The following is a 23,350-nucleotide window of genomic DNA, read 5'->3' on the forward strand; positions in this document are numbered from 1 at the left end:
GCCTGGTATAAAAAGATGGTGCTTGATGCTCTCTGCGTCAAGATACGGACTTGATGTCCGTATCTTTACAACAGACATTCCAATGATGATGATGATAAATGTAATACCACTCAAGGAAGGCCCACAACTCAAGAGAGTGGAAAAAAACAATAAAATGAACAAAAATACGGGGAAGGAGAAGCAACCACTCAGAAGAATGACAGAAAATCATTTCCCTTAAATGTACCGTGTTCACCAACTAGCACGACGAGATACAGGACACCAAAATAATTTCCCTTACACATATTGTGTCCACCAACCAGCAAGACCATACCACTTACCTCTGGATCAAACTGCATTGCAAATATTCAAACGGTTTTTAAATGCTGCCGTCTCCTAGCAACCAATGAAATTTTTCAAAAATATTGTAGCTTCACTTTTCACGGAGTATGAGCGTTCTATATATTTTCAATTCAGTGCGCCCGACTCGCTGACGTACTTGATTTGTGGCATAGACATGGCCATTGGGCCTTCACGGTGTAATTTGTGCGAGGCTTTTGTCCGAGTGAGCTTGAGTCGAGAGGGCGAATGTACGGGTTGGGAATGTACGGGTCTCCCTTCCCCCGCCCGGCAACGCCGGTACTGGAGGGCGTCACAGGATCGGTGAGTCTCCAAAATCCGCTTCGTGCTGTTGCGAAGATTCAGGACGATGTCGCGATTGTTGTGCTGCTCTCCGACCATGAGAACTGCAACGTCATTGTTGACTGGCCCTCCCCCTCCCCCTCCCCTCCCCCCTCCCACCCCGGCTTAGCGGTTGGGGTGCAGGCTTGGGATCCGAGGATCCTGAGTTTGAATCCTGGTCGATCGCTGAATTAACGCCAGGGGGATTGACTCAGCCTGTCATCCTTCCGAGGTCGGCAAATTGAGTCCCAGCTTGCTGGGATGAATGATCCTGGTGTGTACCCCGATTTAGAATAGGTACACCGTATCCCTTTGCATTGTAAGAGGCGATGTCCGGGTAAGATCGTATATGTCGCCATACGAGGGGTGGAGCTATGCTAATTAGGTAGGGCTGAAGAATAATCCCCAGTGTGTAATTGTCCCTGTGATTTTTTTCCCTTTGTTCTTATAAAATTCACTCGGCCAGCCATGCATTCGGCACATTGCCACAGCCAGGTAGCCCCGCCTCCAAACTTTCTCGATGGGCAGTCAAGAATGGTCGTGAGGTCAGGTCCCGAATGAGGATTGGTTGAGGAAGGATGGGGTGATTGAATTGCGCTTGGTGATTGGAGCGAGGGAACGATTGGTCAGAGGGAACGATCGAGAAAGGAGGAAGAAAAATGAAGGGATCGCCATTGTTCTCTCTCTCTCGTCCGGAGTTTCGTGGTGGGTGGATGCTGCTGTCTCTGGTTCTTGGGGCTGGCTCGTGTGCGCTTTTTGTGTAGAGAACATTTTCGGAGCTTTGGGGAGCCTTTGCCACATTGGAGGAGGGGAGGTTGTTCGACATGGTGCTCTTCGGGGGAGCTGGGGAACGTGTTGTGCTGGCTGGCCCAGGATTAAGCGCTGAGACGTTTGGCTGCCTGTTGCACAGCTCTGTGTGCTCACGTGATTGACCGGCGCATTGTTCGAGCACTTCGAAGTGCGATCTTCTCGTCGACTGACTCCACCAAAGTGCTCGTCGAAGCTAGAGCTGAGTGTCGGCCAAAAGGGGGGATTTTATTTTATTTTATTTAATCATTCCCCTGTCTGTTTTCATGTCTGAGTGGAGACGTCTCACATTAGGAAATATTCAATTTACCTCAATGTTCATTTTTATTCTTTGCTTTATTTCATTAAATTCATCTGTGTTGCATTTTCAATTGTTTGTCGTGTTCTGTGTTCATGGTTTCGGATTAAACCCCTGTCACATCCGTCCGTTACGGTCGGGAACTCGTTATTTCTCCCGCGCGTGCCAAAGAGATAGCACCGCCATATTTTTGGGTATGCGCCTCGTCGTTAAGGCTCGTTTGGTCATACGTCGCCTTGAGGTCTTCACTACAGGATCGACACTACAATATTCACATTCTGTTACCTCCTGCCAAGTTATTTCAAGCTATCCACAGCACTTCCTCCATTCTTTCAACCGATAAGTTACCGAACACTTTCAACAACAAAAAATGTTTTCAAAACAACAATTAGAGCAGTTATGTTCAAAAGGCAACTTTGCATGTTATAATGATGGTCACATGTCTATGTGATAATGATCTTCACACCATCATAAACAATACTCACTTGAAAAAGATCACGTCCATCAAATTTCCATCCAACAAATAATTGTGTGGACAGAATGCCGAGTGCCCACACGTCGGCTGGGGGACCTTCATATGTCTCCATGTTGAAGAACTCTGGTGCCAAGTAACCAAGTGTGCCACGGTCGGGATCAAGCTTTTCACCTGGCGTGCAAATTCTCGCCATGCCAAAGTCAATGACCTTTACGATCCACAGATCGTCACAAAGCACGTTGTCAAGCTGAAGAATAAACAGAAATCAATATATATATTAAAAAGGTGAAACCTTTGATGATAAAACATGTTAAAATAAAAATTGAAAGTTTAATGAGAAGGGCACGCAGGAAAATAAAATTCCAGGAAGAGAGAAAAAAAAAAACATCCTCTATAAATATCAGGAGTTTATCTATAATAATAATAATAATAATAATAATAATAAAAAGCAGTGTGGTGTGTCTGTGTGTGTCTCCTCCATAACTCCAAAACCATGAAACCTAACGGACCCATTCTCTGCATGCGCATTTCTTGAACACCAAGGGTGTGCACAAATGAAAACTGGGTGTTTGCGTGTGTTAAAACACCCTTTTTGAAGACGATTACCGGCCTTGTGTTATTTAAACAAAAACAGGCGTTTATCCTTGGTCAGTCCCCTATCCCTCACAGGGGTCTTGTGCTTTTTCAGCCTGCTCAAAAACGCCTTTCTTTGGAACAGGCCACAACAGTTTCTGCACAATTAAGTGCTCAAAATTTCTGTTTTCACTCTCCTCACTCACATCATCGAATGTCTGGTCTTCATATCTACAAATCGTTGTTTACATCACTATTGCAGCTGCTATTGTTTTCAAATTAGGAGCTACAAATGATTTGATGCATTATATGATGCGATTTTCCACAATGGCCTCTCACGGACGAATTAAAGTACATTGTCAAAGTTCTGGTATTTAAAAAACAGAGCGGGAAATCGACATAGTATTACATATTACATAAAGGCTCATTTGTTCACCACTGTTACGTCTGGCTGTGTGGCCTATATAGACACTCGCGAAATAACGCCATAAAAGCAAGTACGATGTTTGGAAACTATGGCAATACAGTCGTAAGTGGTGTAATTGTTTTTTTTATCACAGCGGATGTCGTTTTTTAAATTAAAATTACAAATGCCTTTTTTATTAAAGATGCAACACCGCCTGCTCCCTCCTCTTGAGTGTATTTTATTTATTTCCTTCCTTTAAAAAGTACATCAATTGACGAACAAAGGCCTGCTTTCCCACCTGCATGCATTGGGAGCTGCGGGCGGTGCCACGTCTGCTAAAAATGTGCTATTTTATTTGCCCTTTTTGTGCAATTTGCTGTCATTCTGTCAATAGTTATATTAATATAACTGATAACTATCGTTATATTAATATAACTTATAATGATAACTACTTATAACCTATAATTATAACTATATTAATGTAACTATCGGGACTTCCGCTTCCGGTTTTGCCGGCGAGGTCGTGTGTTTTTCCAAGCTCTCCACGCTACCAAAGCTAAGAATTTTTGCCATTTGTATTTCTGTCAAAACTGTATTTTTATTTGATGGTGTGAGTGCCCACTGTGTGTTTCTTGTTAGATATCGGTTGAAATCGTGCATACCTGTGTATAATCGTCGGTTGGTTCCTGCTGCATTTTTCAGGCCTGGTTTTCCAGGCCTCGAGGCTTTGTTGTCTCCTCTCGGCGGTCGTTGTGGTCCATTTACTTTCGTTCTCTCACTGTTTTTTCCAGTCTTTTTTCACCCCATACATCTTACCCTTTGCCGGAACATCTTACCCTTTGTTTAAAGGCTTAAATTAAATTTTAAAAAATTGTAATTTCCTTCTTCAGTGTTCGTTCGTTCTTTGACCACGTGTTTCGCCCCACCCGTTTTTTCCCTCCTTCCTTCATAACTCGATCCTCTCCAGCCGACACCTTTCCCCATTCCAGTTCTCACCATACTTCTTCAACTTTATCCTTCTTCCTCTGATCCACTTTCACCGAACCTTCAAAAAAACATATTGACGAATAATTTAAAAAGTAGACCTCTCCTCCTGTACAAACACATTTGCTTATACACCTGCCTGTTCCTTCGCTCTCTGCTCTTCTGGCTGTCAATCTTCTATTATTCTGCTTCTGCTTCTGAACCTGTGCTGGATTTCCTTAATCCCCCTTAGCAATCCTTCATGCCCTCATTTAGGGAATTTCCCCAGAAAGTTTTCACTGTTTAGTTTTAAAATGTTTAAACTTTCCCGTGAAGTGTTATATTCTGTTGTATTTTATAACACATTTTTCTTCTTCTTCTTTAAAAGGTTGTTTTCGATTTGCTCACCAAATCTTTTCATTTCAAATAAAAATCCAATCTATTACAGTTCTTCCTTCTAACATTCACAAAACTCACCTGCATTCCACCCCTCATCCAACGTTTTCAAACGGATCTCTGATTTGAAAATCACAAGAAACTCATTTTGCAATAAATGTTCGTTTTCCATAAATCGTCCAACACTTTCTAAAATCCAAAGTCATCCTTCCCCTCCTAAACATCCTCCTCACCCATCCCTTTCAAATCTCCCCCCTTGCCCCTCCCCTTCTTAACTACCACCTCTCTCCTCCCCTCCTAAACTCCTCCCTCACCCCCTCCCCTCCCAAAGCCCCCTCACTCCTCCCCTACTAAATTTCCCCCTAACCCCTCCATTTCAAAACTCACCCTTCCCCCCTCCCCTTCAAATCTCCCCACCCTCCTTTTTTCTCCAATTCTCCCCTCTCACCCCTCCTCCTCAAAGCGTCCTCTCCGCTTCCTCGCCCTTCCAACTCATACCTCCATCTCCTCCAACCTTCTTCCTCGCTCTGCCTTCCACCCTTCCTCCTGTCCATGGCACACTGAAACTTGTGGTGAGGCAGTTGCCCAGAAACAACTTGCCTTCTCCTCATGGAAGGCAAATCCAACGGAAGGCAATCTCCGTTCCTTCCACAAAGCTCAGAACAAGTGTGTGTCTACCCTCAGGAGAGTCAAGAAGCAATATCTCTCCACTCTCAAGACTGAACTCTCAAACCTGTCTCCCTCCTCCAAATCCTGGTGGTGTCTGGTCAAACCCATCGCTCTCTGTACCCACTTACCCAGTCGTACCCAGCTGCTCCTGGACTATGTGTCCTTCTCTCCTGACAAGGTGGAGAGTTTCTGTCAATCCCTGACTCTGATTCTGCAACTGGACCAGATGGCATCAGCCCACGGGTCGTAAAATCCTGCTCTGCCGCTCTTTCACACCCTCTCTCTGTTCTTTTCACCCTCTCTTTTGCTCAAGGTCATCTGCCAGCATCTTGGAAATCAGCAAACATTTCCGCTTTACACAAAAAGGTGCAAAAACAAATCCTTGCAACTACAGACCAATCAGCCTGCTCCCAATGATCAGCAAAGTCATGGAATCCATCATTGCTTCGGATATCAAATCCTTCCTCTTCTCCAATGGCTTGATCTCTGATCATCAAATTGGATTCAGACCAGGTCACTCCACTCTGGACATGCTGCTTCTGCTGTCTCAACAATGGATGGAGGTCCTCAATGTCAAACAGGAAATTAGAGCTGTCTCCCTTGACATATCATGTGCCTTCGATACGGTCTGGCACCCCGCTCTGCTCACAAAACTCTCCTCCTCTGGTATCCATGGAAATCTCCACGCATGGCTTGCGGACTTCCTCTCTGGTTGTAGTCAACGTGTGGCCCTGAATGGATTTCTCTCATTTCCCCTCCCTGTTCAGGCTGGAGTTCCCCAAGGCAGTGTTCTGGGACCTGTGCTTTTTCTGGTCTTCATCAATCATCTCTCCAACTCTGTTGAAAATCCTTTCTATCTCTTTGCTGATGACTCCACTCTCTGCCACTCCATACCTCATCCCTCAGATCAGCAGTCTGCAGCCTCCTCACCCTCACTCTCTGCAGACCTGGACAAAATCACAGACTGGTCAAACAAGTGGAACTTCCTCTCTGGTTGTAGTCAACGTGTGGCCCTGAATGGATTTCTCTCATTTCCCCTCCCTGCTCAGGCTGGAGTTCCCCAAGGCAGTGTTCTGGGACCTGTGCTTTTTCTGGTCTTCATCAATCATCTCTCCAACTCTGTTGAAAATCCTTTCTATCTCTTTGCTGATGACTCCACTCTCTGCCACTCCATACCTCATCCCTCAGATCAGCAGTCTGCAGCCTCCTCACCCTCACTCTCTGCAGACCTCAAAATCACAGACTGGTCAAACAAGTGGAACATGTCTTTCAATCCTGACAAATCTCACACTCTCACTATAAACCACCATTTAGAGGCCATTTTTCCCCGCAAGGCGGGGGTTGGCCTTTTTCGGGCACCGTGGTTATTGTTGTTTTTTGGTCCCCTTTTTGAAGCAATGTTTTACGGCCGGATGCCCTTCCTGACGCCAACCCTTTTTTTTTTTTTTTTTTTTCCCCGTTTTATTCATTTTTTATTATTACCAAGTTTTTCAGAAATCAGTCAAAAAAAGAACAAAAAATGGTAAGCTTTTTCCTGCACAACATTAAGCACTCTGGGCTAGTAAACAGGTACAAAATGACGTTCAGGTACCTTTATTGCAACCGCATTGTTTGATAAGTAGAGGACTAGAAGAAATTGACAAGACCCTTTTAGGAACGGTTAAAGTAGGTGTTTGAAATCATTATCTTGGTAATGTTCTCCTTGGTGAGGCGGTGGCGGCGGTCGGTGAGGGCGTTTCTGTAGACGGAGAAGGACCTTTCCACGTCGACGCTGACGATGGGCAGTACCTCAAGAGGGGGATGTCGGCAAGCTTGACTCCAGCCGGCACACCAACCTCAGATCCGTGCTGATCTCCATCCAGGATCAAAGCCACTGTCCTCAGCACACCAATGTCGGGATTGCGCTGCAGCACCGCCTTGAACTTGGTGAGCAGGATCTCCTTACGGCAGCCTCGGATCTTTTCGAGCTCCTCCTTGGCCTGATCAAGGAGCTGGAAGGCCTTGGCCAGCTCCATGCCGGCCTCCTCCAGTTGCTTAAGGATCTTCGGGATGAACAACACGTGGGCATTTAAGAAGACCAAACTGAGCTTGATGTCCGCCTTTCCGAACAGGTCCTTGGCACTCCGGATTGCCATCGCGTCGTCATCGTTCAGCTGGTCCACAATGTCCTTGACGGCCTCGAAGTGCTCGGCGTAAAACACCGCGGCGTCGATCCACGTCCCCCACCGAGTCAGAATGGGCTCCGGGGGGGGAGATAAAGATTGGGCTGCTGCTCCTTCCAAAGGACAACATGCGACGGGGCTTTGACGAACACCTTCTTCGTCGTGGCAATCAGGTCGTTGACGTCCTTGAACATTTCTCGGACTGTCTCGCAGACACGGTGGAGCGCGTGGGCAACGCAAGTCACATGCAGCAAGTCCGGGAAGAGTTCCTTCAGGGCATGGCCGGCCTTGATCATATAGGCCGCGGCGTCGCTGACGAGGACCTTGAGGCACTCCGGCTTGAAATCAGGCCAAAGATAGCGCAGCGTGTCGTTGACTGCGCGCACGATCTCCCCAGAGTTGGTCTTCTCCAGAAACATGCACTGGACGAGGTGGGGACGAAAGTACCCCTCCTTGGACAAGCGTCCCGCGATGATGTTGGCCACATATCGACCTGCCGAATCGGTCGTCTCGTCGACGGACAGCCATATGGGCTGCTGTCCGAGGTCGGCACGGAACCCCGCCAAGGCCTCGTCGTAGCACTTGTCGAGGTAGTGCTTTCGAATCCAGCTTTCATCGGGGATCTGGAGAGTGATGTGCTTCTCCAGGAACGACCGGAGGGCAGGGTTTTCCAATTTCGACCATGGGATGCCAGCGGCCAGCATGGCCTGGCACAGCTCCTGAGCCACGACGTCGCACTTGTGCCTCTTTCCGCCACCAAAGTCCTCCATGGTGGCTTGCGTGACCGTCCTCTTCTTCTTCAAGGCCAAGTTGTTCTTGTGGCGGTCTCCTCGGACATGTTGGGCCAGCTCAGACTTCTGCTTCGCCCGGAAAGTCTTTTCACAAGCTCGACAGAAAGCCGTGTCACTCGACACGTACTTGAAGGTGGCCCCATCGCCGCCAGCGTTGAATTCCTTCAGCCACTTGTCACGAAGAGCAGCACTCATCTTGATAGGAGACTTGTTCACACTTTGTGTACACTCTCTCACTGTAGTACACCGCCTCACTGCTGTACACGCTGGGGACGCAACGCACGCAAGTGGACGCAACGTTTTGTTTTTGAGATCGATCGCAGTTAAAAATTTCGATCGCAGTTAAACATTTCGATCGCAGTTAAAAATTTCGAAAAATTCCATAATCTTTTTTAGCATTGCCAGACATTTTCGACCAAAAAGGGCATTTTATTTTATTTTTCCCGAAAAAGGGCGAAATATTTGTTTTTCTCCGAAAATAGCAAAAAAAAATTTTGCGCGCAAAAAAGCGGTTTTATGTGAAAAAATATTTTTTATTTTTTCACATAAAAATCCGATGTGCAGTAATTATACAAAGATATACATTTTGATATTTCCTCGCTTCTCCACTTCCCACTCCATTCCTTCCTTGCTGTGCTGCCCAAAGAACACAAGCATTCTGAGTATTGCGCTGCAATACATGTCCCCTACCGGCAGTGTGCATTATATAATTACCAACTCACGGTCTGAGGTAACTCGGCTAAATATTATCCGATTTGCACCAAATAAAGTTCATGAATGGTTGCATAGACCCCTACTTCTCACTAAAAGTGGAAACAGAATGTATATCAGAGTTAAAATAAGCCCGCAAGGTCGCTCCGTTGAGCGGCCTGCACGTATTGCACTGTGTGAATTATATAATTACCAATTCACGGTCTGAGGTAACTTGGCTAAATATTATCCGATTTGCACCAAATAAAGTTCATGAATGGTTGCATAGACCCCTACTTCTCACTAAAAGGGGAAAAAGAATGTAAATCGGAGTTAAAATAAGCCCGCAAGTTCGCTCCGTGGAGCGGCGTGCACGTATTGCATTGTGTGAATTATATAATTACCAACTCACGGTCTGAGGTAACTCGGCTAAAAGTGATCCGATTTGCACCAAATAAAGTTCATGAATGGTTGCACAGACCCCTACTTCTCACTAAAAGTGGAAACAGAATGTAAATTGGAGTTAAAACAAGGAATATTAACAGCTTTGACTTACTGCACTCCAAATTATAGTCCGGAAAACTGTTGGGGAAATTACCAAAGTTCAAAGTGCCATCACTTTGTCAAAAATGATCGAAACGTCGTGAAGTTCGAACTTGATCTGTAACTTATCATGAGGAAACCATGTGCCAAGTTTGAAATCATTAGCATTAAGTGTTTAGAAAAAAAAGTCCGGAAAGCTGTTCTTTGCGTGACGGACTGACATACGGAGGGACGGCGTGCAAACCCAAAGTCCCCTCTGGTGTACACCGGTAGGGGACTAATAAATATATCATCGCAGTGTTACACAGAACATATCACGGTCGATGGTGGTGCTGTTGGTTACCATTATGTCCCTGTGCACAATGTTCTTCTGGTGCATGTATGCAAAAGCAGAAGCCATCTGGAAGGTGGACGTAGAATATTAAAACATGGAGACAGATTTTACCATTTCGAGTTCAATGCTTTCTGTCATATTTCAAAACACGTCAACATCACACTGAGGCTGAAAGATGTGTCAGCTCACCTGCTTCATGACCCACCACGCTTTCGGCAAAGAGAACGTCTTCTGTAACTGAAGTTGGCGAGAGAGCGAACCTGCACGCATCGGACACAAACATACAAGGGCAATGAGATCATTGATTTTTAACAAAATACGAGAAGAGGAACAAGGGGAGGAACGATAAACAAAACAATAAAGATAAATTTTGCTTGCAAAATCGAAGGTCATGGAAAAGAAAACTGACAGACGGTCACAGTTGGACATAAGAAGGAGCGAATGAAGAGGAAGAGGAGTGAGGGAGAACAAGAGAGGAAGAGAAAGGGGAGGAACTGGAAGTGAGTCGAGTGAAAAGAGGGTTCATGGAGATAGGAAAAGGAAAGGTGGAGGATGACTCGAGGTGGAGGTGCATCCCTGCTTGAGGTGTTGGAGGGGAGAATGTGTTTGAATCGTTTTCCGGAAGCATCACTCCATAAAGACTGTAAAATCGCTACTTGTTATACATTTGGTGGCCATCTTGGAAATGGTGGCCAATTTGATGCGGTTCTCATTGGTTGCTCTCCTGGGTACCAGTCATTTGTAGTTCTACATATAATAAAGAACATTTCCACCAAATTGCATGTTTCTATCATGATTTTACCAATTGAGGTGAATTTGGCTAGGTAACCACTGTACTACCATGGCTGATGGTGAGGCCTATAAAGTCAAAAGACCAAACCACTTCCCAAACCAAACTTGTCCAAACCACTTCCCAAACCAAACTTGTCCAAACCACTTCCCAAACCAAACTTGTCCAAACCACTTCCCAAACCACCCCCTTCCCCCACCCCCCCCCCCCTCTGCTCATGACTTGATCTGCTCGCTGTCGGGCGCAACACCGCGCACCTTCCTGCGCCCCTACGCCCGCTGCTTGCTCTGCATGTGCACCTTGGTGTTTGTTCTCTGCTCAATGTTCATGCGACTTCTCTGTATTTTTCTGCACAAACGCCGTGGATATTTTCTTGGGATTTGTAAGAACTGAAAGATGTGCCAGATATCAAAGGAACAGACCTCAACTTCAAATGCAATTTAATTACTTTTCTCCTCTGATGTCAGGTCAGGTCAGGATCAGGTCAGGATCTCCTCTGATGTACTTTTCTCCTCTGATTTCTCCTCTGATGGCGTGTCACTCCCCGCTGAGCATGCGCAGTGAGAGAGAGGTGACGTCAGAGATGCGCGCCGAGCTTGGAGCAAGCAAGACCACCTCCGAGCGCTGTGAGACCTCCCTGCATCTTGGAACCGTGCTTTATCCTGTCCCCGAGCCAAGGTGCACCTTGTGCCATCGACCTACCTGTCCATCCCTGCCATCAATCCCTGTGTAAGTCTACCTTGTCCGTTTGTCCGTGGTCTGTCTGGGGAAAGATAAGACTGTATTTAAGTGCCCATCTCTTCTGTGTCTTTACCTCACTCTGCCTTGTAATCTACCCCCTTTTATCCACCACTGTTATTATACCCTCCTCCGGAGGTCTTGAGAACTGTACCCCCCTTGCGTCGTTTCATCTTTCCCAGTCGTCGTGTCCTTTCTATCATTGATTTGGCATAGCGCGATTTGGCCAACGTCTGGGTGAATCGGGTGAGTCGGGAAGAAACGGGGAACAACTGTTCGGCCGCGATTACCTCCGCTCGGTAAATAACATCCAATCCGCGGTCCGTAACAATTGGTAACCAAACGCGGTAACGCGGCCACCAAATGTATAACTCATGGTTGAGCTCACCACACCTGGTTATCGGGACATCAGGTTGAGAACACGAGAAGATGAAACAAAACATGTTCACATGATCTTTTCTGCTCTTTTTGTTCCCATAACAAATATTCATGGTCGAGCATGAACCTACAAAGTCCCAACAATCAAGGCATTATAATTCAAGTTTGCCAATTACTAAGTTATTTGTCTGCTCAAGTAAAAGTGATGGACACAAACAGCGGAGTTTCAGCAAAACGTCTTCAGAAACCTCACCTGCAGCTACGTATTCCATGGCGATGACCACTTCCTCGGAGATCTTATCTTGATGGACGCCAATCAGCTTCACTGCCAGGAAGCAACATGGTGGAGCACAAGTTCAGATGGCGTAAAGAAACTCGTCCACAGTTAAACACCTTGAAACATTCATGATGAACACAGGAGTTTGGTGTGACCCTTCCGATGAGAACTGATCAACAGTGTGACAAGTTCGTGTTTCACAGGTGATTCTGTGCTGTCCCTCGGATGGACGTTAATCCGGCATCCCACCTGCGGACACGAGTCCGTGTGCGTTAAGTAAGGACCCCACGGTGTCCTTCCTGAAAAGGAGGCGAGTTATCACTGGCACTGCTGTTGGCCTAATGGTTGGGGCGGCGGCCTTGGGATCCTAAGGTCTTTTTAAAATTCTTTTTAGTGAAGATCCGGATCCAGATACGAGAATTTTAATTTCTAAAGCGATTCTTCATCATTGATAAAAAGGGCCAAAAACGATGTACCGGATATTGCTGTGGATTTGGAAAATGTATCGATGAGGGTCGAGGGAGCGCATTTGTTCGGAGAAAACTACTACCCCCCTTAAAATTACTACACCCCATAAAAAAACTCAAAATAATGACGAGACTAATATGAAAACGCAGAACGGAGCCTGAATTTATAACAGAGGGGAGATGCAGCCGCAGACCACCGGATGTTAACAACACAGTCGCTCTTACATCACCTCAGGTTTCCGCGAACGGCGTATCGGAAGGCACCAAGCCTGCATCTCCTATTTTATATCTGCGATTATTATACAATTCAGAATAATGATAAGATTAATATTAAAACTCAGAAACCAGTCCGAATAATAATAATGAGTGGAGATGCAGCCTCGGACCCTCTGCTGCGAACAACACCACTGCTCTTACAGCACATCCGGTTACCGCGAATATTGTGTTTGAATGCGCCAGGGCCGCATCTCATGTTGTGTTTGAATGCACCAGGGCCGCATCTCATGTTGTGTTTGAATGCACCAGGGCGGCATCTCATGTTGTGTTTGAATGCACCAGGCCGTCATCTCATGTTGTGCATCTTTGATTATTATTCCAGTAAAAGAATTTTGAATTGGAATGGCGACTCTGCTCTGATACATCGACCTCATCACACGGAATACTGTTTTTCGTGCAAAACATCCATGTGCACTCCAGGAATCCCAAGATAGTTATTTCTTAGTCCAGGTAAAAGTAGACCTTTGCCCATTGTCTAAGGCCGTGGTTCTTAACCTGCGTTCAACCGAACCCCAGGGGTTCAGTGAGCCAGGATCAGGTGTTCGGCGGAGGTCCTCCGAAACGCATTGCAATTGTTTTTGTTTTTTTAAAGTTTTGTATCAATTTTGAATCTATGTGTAATTACGCTTATTATTAATATTATTATTATTTCGCTATGTATGTTACAAACGAATGGAAATGTTATTTGCTATTGTATTCCCATCCCATTCATGGCTTCTCAGGTCTGTGTTTAAGATAAGTTGTTTCACACTGACTTTTGTAAGTTGAATCAATGAGCAACTTGCTAATTATTTTGTTGATGGTGCTTTATTATTTTATTATTTTATTTTGTTATTTTTATTATTTAATGTTATTAATTATTTTGTTGAATAGATTATAAATCCCGTCATCGTAACTATAAGTTATGTTTTCTTCGTTTTTTGTTTTTTTTTAATAAAAGAAGCTTGTGGACGACTTCTTCAGAAGCAATGGCCTCTCATGGAACATGGTGTCTGGAGTTTACTCGGACGGAGCTGCAGCCATGCTGGGATGCAACTCCGGTTTTGGAGCGCTGGTGAAGGCCGATGCACCCCACATCATCGTCACGCACTGCGTCCTGCACAGACACGCGCTGTCATCAAAAACCCTGCCTCCAAAACTGGCCAATGTTCTGAAAATCGTCGTTGAAACTGTGAATTACGTGCGAAGCCGTGCTCTGAATCATCGCATCTTCAAAGAGCTGTGCAATGAAATCGGCTCTGAATTCGAAGTCCTTCTCTACCACTCTAACGTTCGATGGTTATCACGAGGGAAGGTAGTGAGCCGTGTTTTTGCCTTGCGTGTAGAATTAGCCCTGTTTTTGCGAGAACACCAGCATTGCCATGCAACGCACTTCCAAGAGTCAGAGTTCATCCTCGCCTTGGCGTACTTGGCTGACATCTTCGACGCACTCAATCATCTCAATTGCCAGATGCAGGGCGGTGGAGTAAATGTCATCGAATCTGAAGAAAAGCTGAGCGCTTTCCGAAAGAGGTTACTGTTGTGGATGCGGCGAACAGAGAACGACAACTTCGCGAACTTTTCGCAACTGGACGAGTGTGTGAGCGGGATCGAAGATGAGTCTGAAGTTGGAGGTACTGCTGTACCGAAGGAGCTGAAGCAAGTGATTGCCACGCACTTGGATGAGCTGGGAAAGTCATTCGACGGCTACTTCCCCGACCAAGAGCAATACCCAGCATGGGTGCGGCAGCCGTTTACTTTCGACGTTGCAATGGCAGATGTCAACGACCAATACCTCGACGACCTCATCGACCTTCAGCAGAGCCAGACTCAACAACAACTCTTCGGCACAACAACACTCTCAACGTTTTGGTGCCGCCAAATGGAAGGGTATCCTCACATCGCCAAAAATTGCGCTTGAGATCCTCACGCCGTTCGTTACAACGTATCTCTGCGAGCATGTGTTTTCGAAACTGGTGGACATTAAAACAAAGAAAAGGAGCAGGCTTGCATGCGAAAATGATTTGAGGGTGGCCCTTGCCAAAACAAAACCACGCATTTCCCAGATCGCCTCCAAAAAAGAAGAACAGAAAACGCATTAAGATGCAATTCTTAATTTTTTTGTCAAATTTGAGGGGTTCCGTGAGTGTTCGGTGGGTTTCCTTCGGGTTCGGCGCCTTTAAAAAGGTTAAGAACCACTGGTCTAAGGGGTTCAGGAATGGGAACATGCGTTGAAGTTAGTTTGTCGATGTATTCCCAGTGTGGTGTCTCCCCAATTCAAACTGTCTGTTTCTTTCAATTTCCATTCGGTTCGTTCCAACAATTCCCACTCCGTCCGTTCTAGCAATCTTTATTCAATCTACATTTGGTCGATGCTTCAATCTATGGACACATTTGGACAAAACCTGGTGGATGAGTTGGGTTAGTGACAAGAACAAGCTCATTCGATTTTGGAGGTCTGGATCCAGATCCGGCCTATCAATGGAATAGAAAATGTAAAAGGTTCAACCTGGCGGAGGTCTGCACTCACTCGAGTGCCGTCATAGTGCATACTGCAATAAGTTTGAGTGAAATCCAAACTTACGAATGTGTGGATGGTCAAGTCGCCGCAACATCTCAGCTTCTTCCAAGAGCTACAAAAGAAGAAAAGAAAATTACCTGCATAGAAAATTACCTGCATAAAAGGTAAACTTACCCGACAGCTGCACCCACAAAGTTGTAACTCACACAGTGGGACGCACATCATCATGGGCCAATCGACAAGGATCCAGCACAGACAAAAGTTCTATCAAGACAGTTCCGAGGTACATTGAACTGTTGGTTCAGCAGTTAAAACACAGTTGTCTCCACATTCACACAAACTTACGTCGTCGTTCTCCTCCACATTTATTGCTTTCTTCAAAGCAACCTGAAAGAGAAAACAAAAGGTACATATGATAACACCTTCGACCTATCTACAATGTGGAAAAACGATTACAATAAATGATATTTGTGTAGCAGCCAAGTTTGTACCTCCACTGCAGACTTGATGTCCTTTGCTTTATAAACATTTGCAAGTCCGCCTTGTCCAATTTTGGAGATGACCTCCCAGTCCCCAATCTGATAAAGGCACAAACAAAACTTCACAACAATGCTCCTATTATAATAATAAAAGGCAGTGTGTGTGTGTGTGTGTGTGTGTGTGTGTGTGTGTGTGTGTGTGTGTGTTTGTGTCCTTCATAACTCCAAAACCATGAAACCTAGCGGCCCCAAACTTTGTGTACGTACATCACGAACTCCAACAGAGTGCAGGGGAGGGGAACGGAGAGGGGAGGGAGGAAGGGGAGAACGGGTGGAGTGTAAGAGAGTCAAACCCACCACAAAGAAAATGGTTACTCCCGCAGTTTACCTGCCCTTCTGTTAATTTCTACACTAGCCCGAAGTATGATACCTCAAGGATTTAACATTGGAAATTATGACGATCATTGTCCATTTTCCTTCAATGCTTTGAAAGGCCTCACGGGTTTATTTTAAATTTGATTTGATTTATGTTTTCCTTTTTGGTGGTCGCGGGAGCGATTGCATACTCAACTACAACAAATTTGATGAAAATCTTATTATAATTCGATAAATGTCTGTCTGTCTGTCTGTCCGTCCGTTCGAAGGTACCGTAGAAACTGCTGAACCGTTCGCAACGATATTTTGGGTGGGTAATCCTGGGATCTCCAGGAGTAAAATAGGCGATTTAGTTTTCCCAATTTCAGCTTTCGTCTCCAGCATTCTCAGGTTTGGACTCCCGCATAACATTCGCGTTCGCATAGCATTCATTGTGACGATGTTTTCATTGTGACGATGTTGTTTTCCTGGGTGCCGCACAAACGGCTGCACAGATCGCTGCACAGCTGCACCGATCGGACTCAGTGACCTCGGACAAAGACCTTTTATAAGGACACAGGTTGAATCCCTGCTTGAGAGAATTCTAACCCATTTCAACTGAAGGAAACACGTATCGGGAGTACATACGACATAGCGATTGTGAACACGATTATCGATCACGATTCACGATCACGATCACCACGATCATAGTGTATCGATCACTGTGGGACATTTGGTGAATTATAGTAAGATACTGTTTAGATTTTGATTATTTGCGTGTGATATGATTTAACGGATGTTTATATGAATCGTTTAAAATAAAAAAAGCCTTCAATTTCTGATATTTTACCTTTTCATTTGGGCCTACCAATTGAAGCCCTGCCCATAGGGTGGGTAATGTTCTAGTCTGATTAAATTTGACAAATATACAACCTTTAATGGCTTAATGTAAGACATTCAGAAGCCGCATTATTCTCTCTTTTTGTCATCGTTGTTGTGATGGCTCCAAATGTTCTTCAGGACCTCACAGACTCATTTCAACTCTAATTTGATTTCTATTTTCATCGTCGCTGCGGTCAAGAAAGACCCTGCTAATGCGAATTTGGTGAAAATTGGTTTAGTTTTGATAACAGTATAGCGACATCTTCGCTCCCCCCCGCCCTCCTTTCTCCCTCCCCTCTCTCTCTCCCCCACCCCCATCACTCACTCTCTCTCTGTCCTACACCTGCCTCTCTCTCCCCCACCTTTCACAGCTAATTGCACTAATACATGTGGTGGAATGTTTTAATTCTGCACAGTAACTCGTGGGGGATTATGTGTTAAGCAGCTGGTGGGATATTCCCATGAAGCAATGTTTACAGTGTGAATGGTGGAACATCCTGCAAAGCTATGTTTACAGTGTGAATGGTGAGATATACCGCAAAGCTATGTTTACAGTGTGAATGGTGGAACATCCCGCAAAGCTATGTTTACAGTGTGAATGGTGGAACATCCCGCAAAGCTATGTTTACAGTGTGAATGGAGGAACATCCTGCAAAGCTATGTTTACAGTGTGAATGGTGGGATATCCCGCAAAGCTATGTTTACAGTGTGAATGGAGGAACATCCTGCAAAGCTATGTTTACAGTGTGAATGGAGGAACATCCTGCAAAGCTTTGTTTAAAGTGTGAATGGAGGAACATCCTGCAAAGCTATGTTTACAGTGTGAATGGTGGAACATCCTGCAAAGCCATGATTACAGTGTGAATGGTGGGATATCCCGCAAAGCTATGATTACAGTGTGAATGGTGGAACATCCTGCAAAGCTATGTTTACAGTGTGAATGGTGGGATATCCCGCAAAGCTATGATTACAGTGTGAATGGTGGGATATCCCGCAAAGCTATGTTTAAAGTGTGAATGGAGGAACATCCTGCAAAGCTATGTTTAAAGTGTGAATGGAGGAACATCCTGCAAAGCCATGATTACAGTGTGAATGGTGGGATATCCCGCAAAGCTTTCATTCTAAGTACTGTAATGAAGTACTCTAAGTACTCTAAAAAAAAGTACTCTAATGAAAAAAACGTTTCCTCAAACCTCAACATTTATTAAAATTTTTGTCTCATTATAAAAATCCAATTGAATGAATAGCAGACGTTGCAATATGAATGAATGAATGAATGAATAGCAGACATTGCATGCAATTAAACAAGTGACATAATGATCAAAACAAATCAATGTCTGACATATTGAACATTATTTGACATGGTGGAAGTGACCTTCAATCAGAATTATGGTTTTGCTGTTACATGTTGAACTCCTACAATGTTGAACGTATTAAACACATATGTTGAACGCTATGGTCAACATCAGCTGTGGTTTGAGGAATATCGAGTGATCCCACCTCAATACATGTGAAAAAAATGATCGCTTTTTATTGGAGGTGAGGTATTTGTGGGCGGAGGCGGCCCAGGTGTGCCACACCCGACTGGATTCGCCCCTGCATATCTCATATAATATGACAAATTAGTGTTTGCATTTGTGATTGGAGAATGTTTGGCATCGATTTAAGTGGACTCATGCTTTTGTACAACATTGTAGGAGATCCAATATCTTGCTTACCAGGTCATGATCCTCAATTTCCTTATTCTTCATTTTCCGCTTGGAGGAATCACTCGAATCACCCGAATCACTCGAATCACCTTCAGAAATGAAGCAAAAATCAACACAACAAGGAACATAAATGGAGAGAATAACACCATGTTCAGATGTGTGCATGTGCGTGTGTGTGTGTGTGTGTGTGTGTGTGTGTGTGTGTGTGTTATTGTGGAAATTCGACGTCATTTTCATGATTTAATCATCTTCTTCTTCTTGGCCAGCTAGCTGTTCATATACCATGTCACCGAGTAAGAGGTCTAGTGCTCAGCACATGCAATATTGGCTCGAGTCTTTCAAGAACCAGTTGGCTCGGCCTGACATGATTGAAGTTGGTAAAGACAGGAATTTGTAATTTGTTTCGGGTGTCGGTGATAATTTGCCAACTCTTCATGAAAGACACCGGGGGATGTCTAATGTCTCCAAAATAATGCCATCAGACGGGAAATCCAGCAAATGGTTCATTTTATGGACTGCACACCTGTGACCAAACACCCCACCTGGGAAGCACCAATTTGATTTTATGAAACATGGATGGAACATGGATTCTTCAAGCAACCATCAAACATCTGAACTGTTCTCCCATCTCGACTGTCTCTCTCATCAACTCATTCTGGGAATTCTTCCAAAGTAAATTGCTCTTTCTCATGCACAGATTTATCCCATCTCGTCTTCAGTTGTCATATCCTTCCTCCCATCCATGGTACACTGAAACTTGTGGTGAGGCAGTTGTTCAGAAACAACTTGCCTTCTCCTCATGGAAGGCAAATCGAATGGAAGGCAATCTCCGTTCCTTCCACAAAGCTCAGAACAAGTGTGTGTCTACCCTCTGGAGAGTCAAGAAACAATATCTCTCTACTCTGAGGACTGAACTCTCAAACCTGTCTCCCTCCTCCACATCCTGGTGGTGTCTGGTCAAACCCATCGCTCTCTGTACCCACTTACCCAGTCAAAACCAGCTGCTCCTGGACCCTGTGTCCTTCTCTCCTGACAAGGTGAAGAAGTTTCTGTCAAACCTCGACTCTGGTTCTGCAACTGGACCAGGCGGCATCAGCCCACGGGTCCTAAAATCCTACTCTGCTTTCTATATATAGAGCTCTGGAAGCTCTTTCTCACCCTGCCTCTGTTCTCTTCACCTTCTCTTTTGATCAAGGAATTCTGCCAAAACCACATTTCTATGCTGGCCTCCAAAGCCAGTCGCCGACTGGGCATCCTCCGTTCCGCAGTCTTTTCTTGGCACACCTGAGCTCCTCACCACACACAAAGCTTTCATCCGCAGCTCAATGAAATACTGCTCTCCCCTCTGGGCCGGTGCTCCTGCCTCAGACCTAGCTCGGATTCACGCTGTTGAAACCAAAGCTTTCAGAATCATTGGAATCTCCCATGATGAAGCTGATTCTGAGGGCCTTTCTCTCTCTCACCACAGGCAGGTTGGTGGTCTTTCTGTCTTCTACCGACTCCATCTACCTTCGGTGGCGGAGGTAACAGCAACCATTTCCATGTCTCTCCTCCTAAAGGTGCTTAAACATCCAAATGCATGCAAAATACTTGCAACCGAGATAACAAATTTATTATAAGAAAATATTTATTTTCAAAACTCACCAGATCGCTGCTGTTTCTCAACAGGTTGTATTGACATTTCAGACACAGCATTACTGTAAAAATGAGAAAGATTTTGTGAAGCTGAAGTTTAAAAAGTCACAAAATGAAACAATGTAAGAATAAAAATGCAGTGGGTCGGGCTGCATCAGTTTTTTATTTATTTTCTACATTGAGAGAGCAAACAAGACTGGACTGCTACCCTTCTAAGTACCTTCACACACAGTTGGCAATGAAGACAAGAAATGTGACGTGGTGAAGAGGGTGTGAAGTTCACAAAAACCACACTTTTGTTTCCCCTTGGTTTCCCAATCTTCCACACTCGCCTCCAATCAGTCTAGCCAGGGTTTGAATCCCGACCCAGCTATAAATTGTCATCCTGGTGTTTCACAGGTAGGGCACTTCATCAATGTGTGTGCTCTCCTTCAGATGGCAGTTTGCTCCTTTGAGAAAAGTAGGCGAGCTATCGCAGACTCCCTGAACAAATTCCTACCCTAACCAGCAGAGGACATTGCATCAGCGGCACATCCACGCTTCCAGCAATGATGCAAACCAGCAGCTCCCCTGAAATGATGATGGCTGAGCCTCAAGAGGAAAAGCGTTAAAATAGGGAGTGGAAACAGCCTAACATGTCATCAAAATGGAAAATTCAAATCCTCACTTTCAGGAATCCGCCACATTTGTGTACACTGAGTTTGAAAGTTAAAGAATGCGTGGATGAGTGGAAGTGGAAGTGGAAGAACGGAGGTGCAGTGGAAGTTGTGTATCCAAACTTTCAGAAGCCGAAGAACGAACCGGATCTGTGATAGAAACCAGCACCACCAGGTGGTATCCGGTATTGGAAATCATCGTTTTCTTATTAAAAAAAAAAAGTTTAAACAATTACTGAGTTGGAGTAAATCTGAGTAAGAAAATGTTTAAGTTCATTTATTTTAAGCAGAGGTTCATCCCAAAGCACCCAACACAGCTTTGCAGGGAAGCAAAAGAGATTTTTGAAAGCTCCATATATAAGCAGCAAGATTGGCTGACAAAGGTGATGGAAGCTGACTTTGAAGAAGATGGAAGATGACATGAAATATGACAAGATTAGCTTCCATTTCCTTTGAGGAATGCCATTTATATCGGTACCACAAATCTTGTCGTGACATCCTGAAAAGGGATTATTCTTTTACTTACACATGTGGAAGGTCGCCACATGTAAACATGTAACGTCGCTTATTCTTCTTCCCAGTTCCTCCGAAGATGTGCCTAAGTTGAAAAAGATTGAAAAGTCAATTTCTTGTACATTCCCTGAGGTAGATAAATCCAAAATCAAATTTCAAAAGTGCAGAGTGTGGGGGGGGGGGGGGGGGGGGGGGGGGTGAATGAAATTATTTACTTCACACGCTTCCAAAGGGTGTTTTTCTTCTTCTTCTTTGGTGGCGTCTGTGGAGGTGGGCAGCTCAGGTACACCTCTTCAATTGATAATGATCGAAACATCTTGGATTCCCTGAAAAAGAACAGTTTTCTTTCATCCACAGCGTAATACAGGTGTGCTAAACCGGAAAACATGAATACATTCTCCATTTAAATCTTTTCTTTCATTTAGACACCACAATGCCACTGACACATAAAACCAGGTAAAATAAACCTAGAACGACACTCGGTAGAGCGCATACCTCCACAGGTGAACAGTTTATGGTTTGTATCCACTGATAGGTCAGATCTGGATTCGGACCTGAACCAAAATAAAATCAATTCGTCCTTGACAGCACCAACCTGTCCACCAAGTTTCGTCTGACTTGTTCAAACTCCCTCACTCTCTTCAATCCCACGCATCCCTCCAGGTCTTTAAAACACCTGTTCACCCCATCTCTTATCTTCCTCCATCCAAACCTCGATCTTTTCTACCCCCGTTAATTCACCCCAGATCCACTTTTTTCAAATAGCGACTTCTTTCCTGAAGTTCTAGCAGTGTCCATGTGTTTTACACCTCTCGCACCTGAGTTATGGTTATACTCGACATTAAAAGATTAAATTCACTTGATGTTGAGAAACAAAACCGTGTCAGGCACGTTACCTTCGTTGCATTCTCTTTCGTAATCGAAAAATAACAGGTGCTTCAGGAAAACCGTCCGATACCTGCTAACGATCAAAGACTAGTAACGTAACCAGCTACTTGTTGCTTTAAAGCCGATTATTGTGACGTCACACATCGCGTGGGATTATTGCTAGTTTAACAGTTTTTTGTGAACCAAACCTGACTATTGTGACGTCACATCTCCGTTGTTACCACGTGGTACATATTCGTCAAGCAAGCGTCCATCGTACAGTACATCAACAATAACGTTGTTGAAGTAAATACCACAACATAATTTACTGTATTCGCAACATCATTGTCTCTTCGCTTTCACATCATAATTTTCATAAAAGAGGGGCGCACCTGTGCTGAAAATTTCCTGTCAATCAGACCAACGGTTACAGAGAAAAGCAAGGCACTCGGTAGAGTGCATACCTCCATCAGGTGAACAGTTTACGTTTTGTATCCACTGATAGGCCGGATCTGGATTCGGACATGAACCACAATCTATTGTTCTTGTCACCGAACCAACACGTCCACCAAGTTTATTCATAATTCGTCCATAACTTCTTTTGACATCATGTTATATATCGGTTTTCACCCGATCTCTCAATGGTGAAGAATCCACCTTCGGTGTCGGAAGTAAACAAATAAACAGACAGACAAATGAAAAATCACTCACAGAGCGACATTTGGTAAAAGAGAAGAAAGTAGAATGGTGCTCAGTATAGCATCCTTTTGACTTTACAAATAGTTCGTGGTTGAATTATGTGACCTGATATGCAAATCTTCTTCAAATTAAGTTAATCGGATGAAAATTTACAATTTTAGAAATTTGGCCTATGTTGACCTTTTGGCCGATGTCGACCTCAAAAATAGTTGGTGGTTCAATTCAGTTAGCGGATATGAAAATTCCATTCATGCGCCAAACTAACACATCCGCCAAACAAACACATGCGCCAAACCAAGACATCCGCCAAACGAACACATCCGCCAAACAAACACATGCGCCAAACAAACACATCCGCCAAAC

The 23,350-nt window shown here is 44.6% G+C and overlaps 1 protein-coding gene and 1 long non-coding RNA gene across 3 annotated transcripts in view; one reads left to right on the plus strand and one right to left on the minus strand.

Moving 5' to 3' along the window:
* Positions 1-23,350, plus strand: part of LOC137438259 (ankyrin repeat and MYND domain-containing protein 2) — an 821,307-nt gene that overhangs the window by 276,731 nt on the left and 521,226 nt on the right. The window lies entirely within an intron of this gene.
* LOC137416561 (uncharacterized) lies at positions 9,786-12,193 on the minus strand. The gene is made up of 3 exons (XR_013620988.1): positions 11,927-12,193; positions 9,957-10,027; positions 9,786-9,833 (listed from the first exon to the last, which is right to left on the minus strand). It is a non-coding gene; the product is annotated as an uncharacterized LOC137416561 (long non-coding RNA).

The sequence above is a fragment of the Myxine glutinosa genome, chromosome 12, assembly GCF_964187855.1.
Source record: "Myxine glutinosa chromosome 12, kmMyxGlut1.1, whole genome shotgun sequence".
Lineage (NCBI taxonomy): Eukaryota > Metazoa > Chordata > Myxini > Myxiniformes > Myxinidae > Myxine > Myxine glutinosa.